The sequence below is a fragment of the Haemorhous mexicanus genome, chromosome 9 (genome assembly GCF_027477595.1).
Source record: "Haemorhous mexicanus isolate bHaeMex1 chromosome 9, bHaeMex1.pri, whole genome shotgun sequence".
NCBI classification, from domain to species: Eukaryota; Metazoa; Chordata; class Aves; order Passeriformes; family Fringillidae; genus Haemorhous; species Haemorhous mexicanus.
This window is the reverse complement of record NC_082349.1, coordinates 15079986-15090845: the sequence shown is the minus strand read 5'-3', so window position 1 is coordinate 15090845 and position 10860 is coordinate 15079986.

The following is a 10860-nucleotide window of genomic DNA, read 5'->3' as shown; positions in this document are numbered from 1 at the left end:
GGGACTGTGACAAAAAAGAGCCACAACCTGATTTTCCTGGTTGCATAGAGTCAGAGGTGTTCCACTGGCCATGGGACAGTCTCTCCATGACCCCTCAGCTCAGCCTGGACCTCTGACCCCAGAGCAGCATCTCCCTCTGGAGCTGATACTGGTTCCCTGTTTCTGTCACACTAGAGGCAACAGCCCACCAGAACAGCAAATGCAGAGAAAATAAACAAAAACTGAGCTTTTACTTCCTAATCCTGGTGGCAAAGATTCAGGTTTCCTGAAGAAAAGCATGGCAGCTGTCACCAGCCCTCAAAACAGATTTGTCAGGCCAAGAAATAAGCCTTACGGATCATTTCTGCATCACTGGAACAAAAGGCAGATCCTGCCATCAGGCAATGCACTTACTGCTGTCAAACAAACTGGGGGACATGTGACACCCACCCGAGGAGCTGTGGTGTAGGTGTGAAGGGAGCACAGCTGTTCTCCACGCCCTGCTGCCCAGAGACCTGCTGCTCCTGCTCCTGCCTCAGCACTGACCACTGCAGAGGGACCAGTCTCCACTGCAGCAGAGGGTGGGCACCAGGGTCAGGATTGCACTGAAGTGTTTTCCTAAGGGGACCTGAGAGACACAGTCATGTCAGGAACGATATAAGAGTGGGCTTTTCTTTATGTCTTTTGAATAAAATAAGTTTCCTTGTCCTATGTTCACACCTGGGCACAGGTCCTGCACTATCCAGCTGTAGCCTTCCTGGCTCACCCTTTTCCTAGTTTGCTGACAGATTCTTCAGCATGAAACTATTTGATTGCCATTTATCATTGCAATAGCTAGGGATTGCCATAAATTATTTTTGTGTAAGTGAAACACAGCCCTGGGCCTAGCATGAGCAATGCTGCTGATCACCATTCATGCAGGTACAAGCACTGGAAGGTCACAGAATTTAGTAATATTAAGAGCATTTGCTACCCTATTACTCACCTTTTCTGGGACTGGCCCAGCCATGTCCTGCTCAGGATGGGAACGTGGTGACAAGGACCAACTCTGCTCTCAGCAGAACATGGGCTGCCAGCTCCTGCTTGTCTCACACAGGCAGTGCCAGGGCTCTGCTCTCACAGGTTCTCTGAGCTTGAGTGGGTTTGGTTTTAAGTTAAGATACACATAGTCATATCTCCCTGTAGGTATACAGTTTGTGATAACTGGGAGTGGGGCTGTGGGGCTGTGCCAAGCCTCGTCCCTAATGAGTACAGCTGTGAGGAGCAGGTGAGCAGCACTGACAGCAACGAGCCATGGAGTGCCCAGGGGCACTGACCAACCACCAAAGGGAACAGAGGGCACACAGGTGCAATGCATCAGCATGAGGGGTATAAAAGGCTGGGCAAAAGAACAAGAACGGTAGAGGCTTGCAGCCTTTTGAAGTGGTGTGGTGTTACTCTGTATATCATGGCTGTCTCAACTGTGACATCTCCCTTTTTAACATAATTATTCATTTAAAATGTAGGGAATTCAACAAGGACTACCACTTACACGCTGTAAATCTGTATGCAGTGAGAAATTTTACCCCAGTTTTATATTGCATCTTTGGTTACAAAATCAGAGGGACAGCATCACTTCATCAATTCACCCCATGTTAAGCACTAAGTTGAAACCTGGACTAGAGAAAAGAACCGTGTGAACCATGAAGATCACACGTGTGTGACAGATACCATGTCTGCCCCACAGCAGCACCATTACAGACATCTTCCATGGGTTATTGTGATGGCAGTGTTGGTGTATAAACTGCATTGAAACAGACTGAAAAATTTGGGATGAACTTCTGTGGCAGAGTAAAGCATTTTCATGTGCTCTGAATTTCATGACCCAGGTAAGAATTGCTGTCATTAGCAGATTCTTCATGTAGAAAGGCCCTGCAGTGAAGTGTCAGTGACAAGTGAATGACAAGTTCCCTATAACCAACCTCTTGTTCAGGCACGGAGTAACACCCAAAGTCCTGGCCCAATGGACAACCCTCCATGTGGCAAGGGAGCACAGTGTGAAGACACTGGCATTTTAAGTGGGTTTCCAGTGTATTAATTGTGATAATATTCTTTGAGGAGAAGGCTCTTTGCCTATGTGCAGAAAGCCAAGGCTTGTGAGACAAGCAGAAGTGATTTTTCTTAAAGCAGCATCATTACTAGAATGACTTAAAAACTCAGGTAAAAACCTTCAGCTAAGCTCAGAATGCTCTGAGACTTTCTGAAGAGTTTTCATTGCTTTGGTGTCTCTGACCTCCAGCCTGCACAAGAGAGAGGTGTACAGAGCAAAAGAGCTGGTGCTGAAAATCCAACATTAGAGGATAGCACATTCTAGGTGTTTTCCTAGGAAACATCTCCCACTAAAGGAATCTGGACCGCCTACTTAAGAACACAGTGACACAAACCAAGGCACATTAAGCAAGGACAAGTGTGAGGTTCACATCAAAAGCACACAAAACACTAATGCAGGCAATCAAACTCCCAACTCCACAGTCAAAGATTCCCTTCTCTGAGCCCAGATATTTGACAAAGAATCTTGCCTAATCCCTTCAGATGTACATTTAAGGAAGGATATGATTGTTCAGGACCCTACTGTGGGGACTTAAAAGTATAATTAGCATCTTTGTTACTGATATTTGCTGCAGGATTGATTGGATGACAAACAACTACAGTAATCACCATTGAGACAGACTCAGCACTTGGCAGCAGGGCCAGAGTGGCTAAAATAACACTGTTCTCCACTTATTTTTCTCCAGATGGTTACTGCTGCAAGGCAGCTAGCATTTCATTCCACTTTACAAATACACAGTCTGGAGGTACAACTATCCCACTCACAAAAGCACATTTAAAAGGTCTGCTGGACTCAAGACTGGTAATGCTGTCCCCTGCAAGTGCAAAGAAGAGATATCAATGTTCTTTTAAACTAGAACAAATAAAGGTTAGCTTCAAAATGTACAGGACTTTGCATAAGCTGAGAGCAGTTCAGTGGAGTACAGACACTAATGCCACTGCTCCAGAGAAGCAGTAGGGCTGGAACAGGGGCTGGTGGGCCAGAAAGTGTCTGGCAGTGCACAGTCTAGCGAGAGCTGCTGTCTAGGCAAGTCTCATACACAGCAATCAAAGTTGCTGTGAGAGTTAAATGAAGCTTTCTGCACACCTGCTCCAAAGTCATTTGGCACCAAATCTTACATAGCTCTCCAGCCAACTGTACAATGCTTTAAAGACAGTACGTTTCCAATCTAGGCTATCACAGTTATCTAAGAACTCACACACAAAGCCTCCCCTCATCTCTAAACAGTCTCCTTGTTTATGCCAAATTTAGCTGAACACTATTTATCCTTAGGCATGTCTTTATATAATTAAGAAAAGGAGAGAAAAAATATGTGTGATCTACACTTTTCTACAGGATTTACATAATCATATAAAAGCTTTAGGTCCTTCCCTTGTTACCAGTGATTTCTCCACACCTCTCAACATATTAGTGAACACATGCTACCTAATGGCCCCAGCTGGGATTGCAACTGGAACCACGGGGTTTCTGCTGCACCCTGACAGCTGGGATTTGGGTTTTCTAATCAGTAATTTCCCACCACCCACGGCCCTACAACCTCTTACCTTCTTGCTCATGAATATTGGCAGGGTTTGAGCCTGTCTGGGAAGCTGGAGGAAAGAAGAATCTGCTCCTCTAAGAGAAGGTCTCCTGTGGCACACGTGGTGCAGGGAAACTTCAAGCTGTGGTCGTGAGCAGTGCAGCAGCTCTGGAGGCAGGACTGGCCTGAGGTCAGCCAAGGGTGACTTGCAAAAGCCTTAGGGTAGCCATGGCAACTTCACCTGATGCACTACAGTCACTGTATGCTGCTTTGGAGTGAAATACTCTTGCTTCCCTTAGTATTATATTATTACTTTAATAATAAGTATCTTATTATTAAAATCTAGAGATCTAAAAAAATCTTAATATTAAAATCTAACTATCTAAAAAAAGCTAGAAAGCTTTGAATTGACAAAGAAAAGAAAATCCTTATTGACACCAGCAGTGATTCTATTAGCACAGGGCAAAAATACATCTGACCTGATACAGGTTGGACTCTATTTCTGTATTCCCTTAAGTGGCTGCCAGACCTTCTCACAACTGGTGAGAACAAAACAACAGAGCAAAATGAAACTTTGGGAAAATTATAAAGTAATATTAGGGTCTCTTTTCATTCCAACAAGTGAGAAAGAATTCTATCTAAAGTAATTTTTTCTTCTTGCTATTAATATAAAATGTGAGCAGAGACTTGAGAAGTGATGTCTGAGCCAGCCTTTACAGGAGGATATGATTAAGGCACAAGCCATCAGGAAAACAACAGCCTTAATCACCAGATCACTAAGATGATGTGGATGAATCATGCCCCATTTCTGTGCTGCACATTCTCCCAGGTAAACAGAGACAATGACACTCACCTTTGTGAGGGAAGTTTATGATCAGCAATATGGAGGCATTAAACTGAAAATAATGAACAGTTTCCCTGCACAAGGAAAAGGATTAGAGACCTAGAAATTCTCTCAATGGAGAAAAACCAATGCTTTTCCCGTTGGAAGGCACATAAAGGTTGATGTGAGGAAACATGAAATTAAGCCTCAGTGACATGTGCCCTTCCCTTTTCCAAAAACAGATAAAACATAACTCCCCAACATCTCCAAAAAGGGGAGTTGAACATTTTCAAGACTTCTAACATACAAAACCTCCCTGGTTTTGTGAGACTCCCAGTGTATACAAATATCACTGTTGAGAATCTAAAATTGAAAGCAATTTAATTCAGAAGTAAAATTGGAAGATTTCTTGTTTCAAATATGTTTCTCTATATGAACAATTTCCTCCTTCATTACTCCATTTCCAATACTTTTGTTTCTGTCTGTAACTCTGTAAAGAGATTTTAAAGCTTTAATTTTGCAATTCCAAATAGCTTTCCTTAATTGCTCATGTCAAACATCTATTTCACGTATTTAAAAATTTATAAAACAATTCTGTGCTGACAAAGTTTAGATTTATTAATTGCATGTAAGTTCCCCATGCTAATGTATTTCCTGTTGTTCACTTCTGGCTGGAAACTATTTTTGAAAGGCCTAACATTCATACAGTAGTTGAGTGTTTGCCTTCATGGTACATTTTCTTGCCATCCCCTCAGCTAAGGTACAGAATTCATCAAGTTACCCAGCTTGGAGGGGTTTCTCACCCCCAGATGCCACCGTGAATGCTCCATGTCACGGCTTAATGGTAAGGGCAGCAGCACAGAGGACAACTGAGGCTGTCTGTCAGCTTGACTGTTGTTCTTTGCATCCTCACCAAACACAAATTTGCATGGCCAAACTAACAAGCTTGCAGTGTACTGCCTTGTACTTCCATTAATAGCTGTGTGATTAATTGGTTACAGCCCATTATATTAGAACAAACACAGCCAGAAATTCTGCTTAAAGAAAATGAATCAGGATTGGGCTGCAGGCCGAGTTTACCAAGGATTTTCATCAGTTCATAAAGTTTTAAGGTGAATGAAATGGAAGAAAAAAACTAAAACAGTCTGAGATAGAGGGATTCAACACCACCCTCAGGGGACTCAGTACTATGAGCCTAAGTAAGTACATACCTTTGACAGTCCATGGAAAATAAGGCAGCCTAATTCTGCAGTCCTTGTTTAGACAGGTCTTGCAGCCATAGTGCCAGAGAGGCAGTGACTAATTTCCCATCACCTCTTATAGGGTACAAACTTTCACAGGAGTTCTTGTTACACAGGATTCCAGAACTTTATTTATGGCTCATAGGCTTCATAGCCCTATTCCCTTTCCCAGAAGTATTTATTTCAGACCAGATGACTACTTGACCCTCTGAAAGACCACTTTTGAACTGGGACAGGGAAAGCCCAAACATAACTACAGATAAGGCATTTAACACTAAATCCTTTTGCTCTAAGTCTCATGTGGAGTTGCATGGTGAGGTAAAGAAACTCCACAAATTCTGGAAGAGGGATTAAAAGGCAGCATGTTGCACTGCAGAATTTCACACAGCTTCACCACCTTCCATTGACAATTTCAGTCTACATTTTTGGAGAACTGAAAATCTATGCTCAAGTATTTTACACTGAATACATATGGGAATATTTATGCCTGCTCGTTCTAGGTGGAAGCATAAAAATTACTTACAGGACTCCTGCAAGAAACTTGAGTTTGATGATGGTTTTTGAATAAAGAACATTTGCTTCATAAGCCTTTCATCTTTGCGGATTGTCACAAGTGCTGTTCTGTCTGCAACACTGAAATGGTGAATTCTTGGGCCTTCTAAAATGCAAGCAGGAAGAAGCAGCTTATTGCTGTTCCCCTACAATTTCACAGGACTGCAGTACCTGGCTAAACCCAGACCAAAGATCCATTTCACAATGTCAGTTTTTAAGCCCCTCCCAGCTTAGGATGAGGCACAGTTCAGCTATTCCAATCAATACTGATGATATTATGTGGTCACCAGTACCAAAATGTTTTACAGTGAATAATACCTTTGGGACTGAAACCCCAGACAAGGTGTGTACACAGCAAAGACACAGCCAGCACAAGTCCTGACAAGTTTTACATCCCTTCTTCTGTTTTCTGAGTTGCAATATATTCTTGGTATGTTCTAACAATCAGAAAGCCCATGTCAGCTTCTTGTAAAATTTGAAACATGCCACAAAATACAAGATGAGGCCAATCCTGCCTAATTTGCTTTTTAAAGTCATCATGTATAAATCCCTGGCTATGACGTCACCTGCATGAGTAAAAAGAGACTATTAGTAGGCTACCAGGGCTGTTCAGCCCTCACCAAAGCTGACAGGAGCCCTTTAATTTACAGCAAACTAAGCCTGAAATTAGTTTTTCCTCCATGTTTGACCTACAGACCTGTATACATAGAGGAGACTCCTGCACCATGAAGAATTTTGTACACAATGCAAGAAAAAATGTATCAGTACCATATCTCTGACTGTGTATGTGCCCTCTGTAAGAAGTCTCCGACATATTGTACTCAGGCTTTCTTCCAAAACTGGACTCTAGGAATTAGCAAGTCCTGCCTTCTGAAGCTACTTATTTACTCCTAAATACTTGAGTTCATTTTGGGGGGGGAAGTATTCTGAAAGCCTTGATGGCCAGTTTCATAGCAAGAGTCAGCCTTGGGAATAAGCTAAAAAAGGAAGACAAACAAAATATAAATTCAAGGCAAGTCTATATTCAGTATTTCCAGATATAAAGAAAATCAGGAGAATTATTTTAAGACAAATGAGATGGTGCGGTCAGACTAATTCCTAATAACTGAGATGTTGGCCACCACTGATCTAAAAGCATGCCCCTAATTTAGTTCTGTTCAATATAATGTACCTTAAATGTATCTTTCAGTGATTACTGACATTATGCTATAAAGGTTCTACATAAAGGAGAGTTCTTGTCATATTAAACCTCAAATTTTAGCACGGTATCTTAATACTGGAAAATGTAATGATTCCTGAAGAAAACTAAATCCTCACAAAGCAACCCATATCCCCAGTGGGTTCTGCTGGGGTACCTTCATAGTGCTTTGTGTTTAATGGCACTGATACTTGTTGAAGTCAGCATAAATTCTCAAATGCCTGTGCTTGAAAGGGAACATCATTATGACTTTGTGGTGCTGTCAAGTCAAAAAGCCAGACAGAGAGACTGCTGACAGCAGAAACTTGTTACAAAAACCAAGCAATAAACATCATCATTTTCTGACAAAAGTAGCTACACATGTTGTACTTCCTATGATTATTTTGTGGCAAAACTGATTGAGACAATAGCAAAAAGCATTGTCATGGAATATTAAAATGAAAATTGATCTTTAAAGTGGCTCTATGTATGCACTGGTACAAGTATTAAGGATGAGCAAACACCATTTGTCAAACTCCCAGACTGAACTTCGATGAAGCTGTTGGTAGAAAACATTCTTTTAGGAGGAGACTGAAAAGCCCAGGTATAATACATGAAACCCCACATTCTACACAGTTACACTCGAGCTGCCTGTAGTTCACTGAGTTTTTGCATTACTAGTTATTTTGAACCACTAGAGAGGCAAATTAACTGATTTGCTATATATTATCACACCTAGGCTCCTAGAATATACCTCAGGTAACTCTTGCACAATTTTTCAAGGACTGAGTTCAGATCCAAGAGGCCATTATTCATTGCTGATAATCAAATTAATTGATTTCTATTTAATCTAATGATTTACAATTAATTCCCAGATTAAACTCTAAATGTGTTATTGATACCAGAACCAAAACAGTTTAAATGTTACCTTTTTCCCTGGACCAGATTTAAAAGTGAAACTGTCATATATGTTTCTTCTACTGAGAACAATACAGCAAAATGCAATTATGAAGATGCCTTTTGTGGCCAAACTTAGGGCTCAATTGTACAGCTACCTGCATGAAAAGAAAAAAATCAAGATACAACTACCAGATGTAAAAATTTAATCTAGATCACTCTTACAATTTACTCTGCCAGTGTTTTGTTCCAGAATACACCTATGCATTTTCACTGGTTACATACTGTAAGCCCCATACTCAGAATATACATCAACTCCAATTATTTGCATGATTTTGTCAAAAAATCTTTAGATTTCACATTTGGCCACTTCCCACTTTGCTTCTCTTCCAAAAACATCAGAACCATCTTTTGGTAGCTTTTGTTGGACATGGACTAGATGGTCATTGCCTAAACAGCTTGTAAGCAATTCTCTCAAGTTCATTTTAGCAGAGCACCTACAGTTATTAAACTTCATATTTTTCAATCTTCATATGCTTGCTTTAGTCTACTGCTACAGTATCTGCATTGTGACAAGAAAGACTCTCTCCCTAAAGTGTTCCTTGAAGGTATGGGATATCCTCACAACTAGAAAATAAGGGCTTAACTCTATCCCTTCCTACAACTTCCATAACCTTCAGTAAATTGGTACCTGCACTGGTGACACTGTGGCAGCACAGTAATTCCTGCACTGTGTATGAGATCCAGGGATACCAGCTCCAATCCCAGCAGCAACAGAACTGTGCTAACACACTGCTGTTTGTGGGCTAATCATGCTTCCATTTCAGAAGACTAATTGGTTTGGGCAGAGCTCTATGCTAAGTTCAATATCTTTGCACAGTCACACACTCCAGAGATATTTCTTTCCACCTTCCCACACACATTTGTCTCAATTAGACACTACATACTGATGGGTTTACCTGTGGCCAAAATTTCTGTATGGTAGAGAATTTTGCTCCAAGATACACTACTACTCTAGAAAGAAACAGAAGTAACAAAAATTATTAAAATCTCATGGTTTGCAAGAGGTCTAAATTAGAATTTGTGTTCAGAATCAGTAAGAGTTAATTTTCAAGCTTGCTCTGGCTAAGAAAGCATTGAAACCAGCAGTATGGCAAAAACTATATAAAACTAGTATGTAGTTTTCTGAAAGTATTAATTTACTGGCACTAATGATGTATATTATGCCATCTGTCAAAAAACTGGTAAGCTGTGATGAAGACTCACTCAGGTTTGTTACAAAATATAAATGTAACCACAATTCTACTTGAAATTGTTCAAAATCTTAGCCTGAACTAGAATGAAGTAAAATGCCAGTGAATACAGGGAAAAAAATGTATATATTGAACAGCCATGGAAGTACTTATCCCCTGCTTGCACATATCCTTAGGTATCAATTCTGAATACACTTAGCTTGCCAAACCAGTTATTAAATGTAAGGTAATGTATATTCTATATATTTTTCTGTGTTTGAAATCTGATTTCATAAATGTCTACAACTTTCACATAGGATTTTTCTGGCCTGGTTTACATTTTCTCCTTTCTTTCAACCAATAAAGCTTGTTCTAAGAAAACAGGGAATTAACCAAAGAAATAAGAAACCCAAAGCAAATCAGTTACTTTCTTATTTGTTGCATAAATCGAGTCAACAAACAAAACCAAAAACTTCCAGTTAATTTCTGCCTGAAACTTGCCAACAAAGTGACATGCAAATATGGAGTTTTGGGACTACCTGCAGTAAAGTTTTATTCGGTGCAATACAAGAGCAAACAAGCACTGTTCTACCAGCTCCCCTTTTCAGGGGGACAACAGGGAATCTCACAATAGGTGAGTTTAAGAAAACATTAACAAGTTTCTTTACTTAAATTACTTTTGGGCTAAAATGAAACAAACCTAGGGAGAACTGAAAATATCGATTTTCAGCTTTTTAGACAGAGGGTCAACTTCAACTTCTCTCACACACAGCTTAAGCTGTTGACACATAACAAAAATTTTGACTGCTGCTAAATGTTGCCTTCACACAGCTGTACTACTCAGATTTCACTAAATCTCCATCATTTAACATGTTGCTCTGTAACATTTGATTGCACTTAAACACAAAGAAAATAGTGAAGTATAGCAGAGCAATTTTTTTAAATTATCTTGAATATTCTAAAAATTAAGTCAAATGAACAATATTGATTTGAATTTAAACACATTTGATTGCAGTTCACATTAGAGAGGACTGCAGATCATCACTGTGGTGAAATGGCTCAGTCTTTTTACTTCTAAACTGTAGGGTTTTATCTTCCTATTAATTTTATTTAATACATCATGAATGATTCATGGTTATTTCTACTTCATCACTAACTATCATTATTGTTCTCTCTAATATTTGCATTTAATAGACAGAATAAACTTAGGATTTTCTTGGTAGTTAACCCAAGAGATGAACCAATGCAATATATTTGTTCTAATGTAACTCCTGCACTCTAAAAATTTTGGAAGTAAAATTCAGAATAATTTTGGAAGTGAAATTAAAAATAAAAATCATCACTTTTTAAT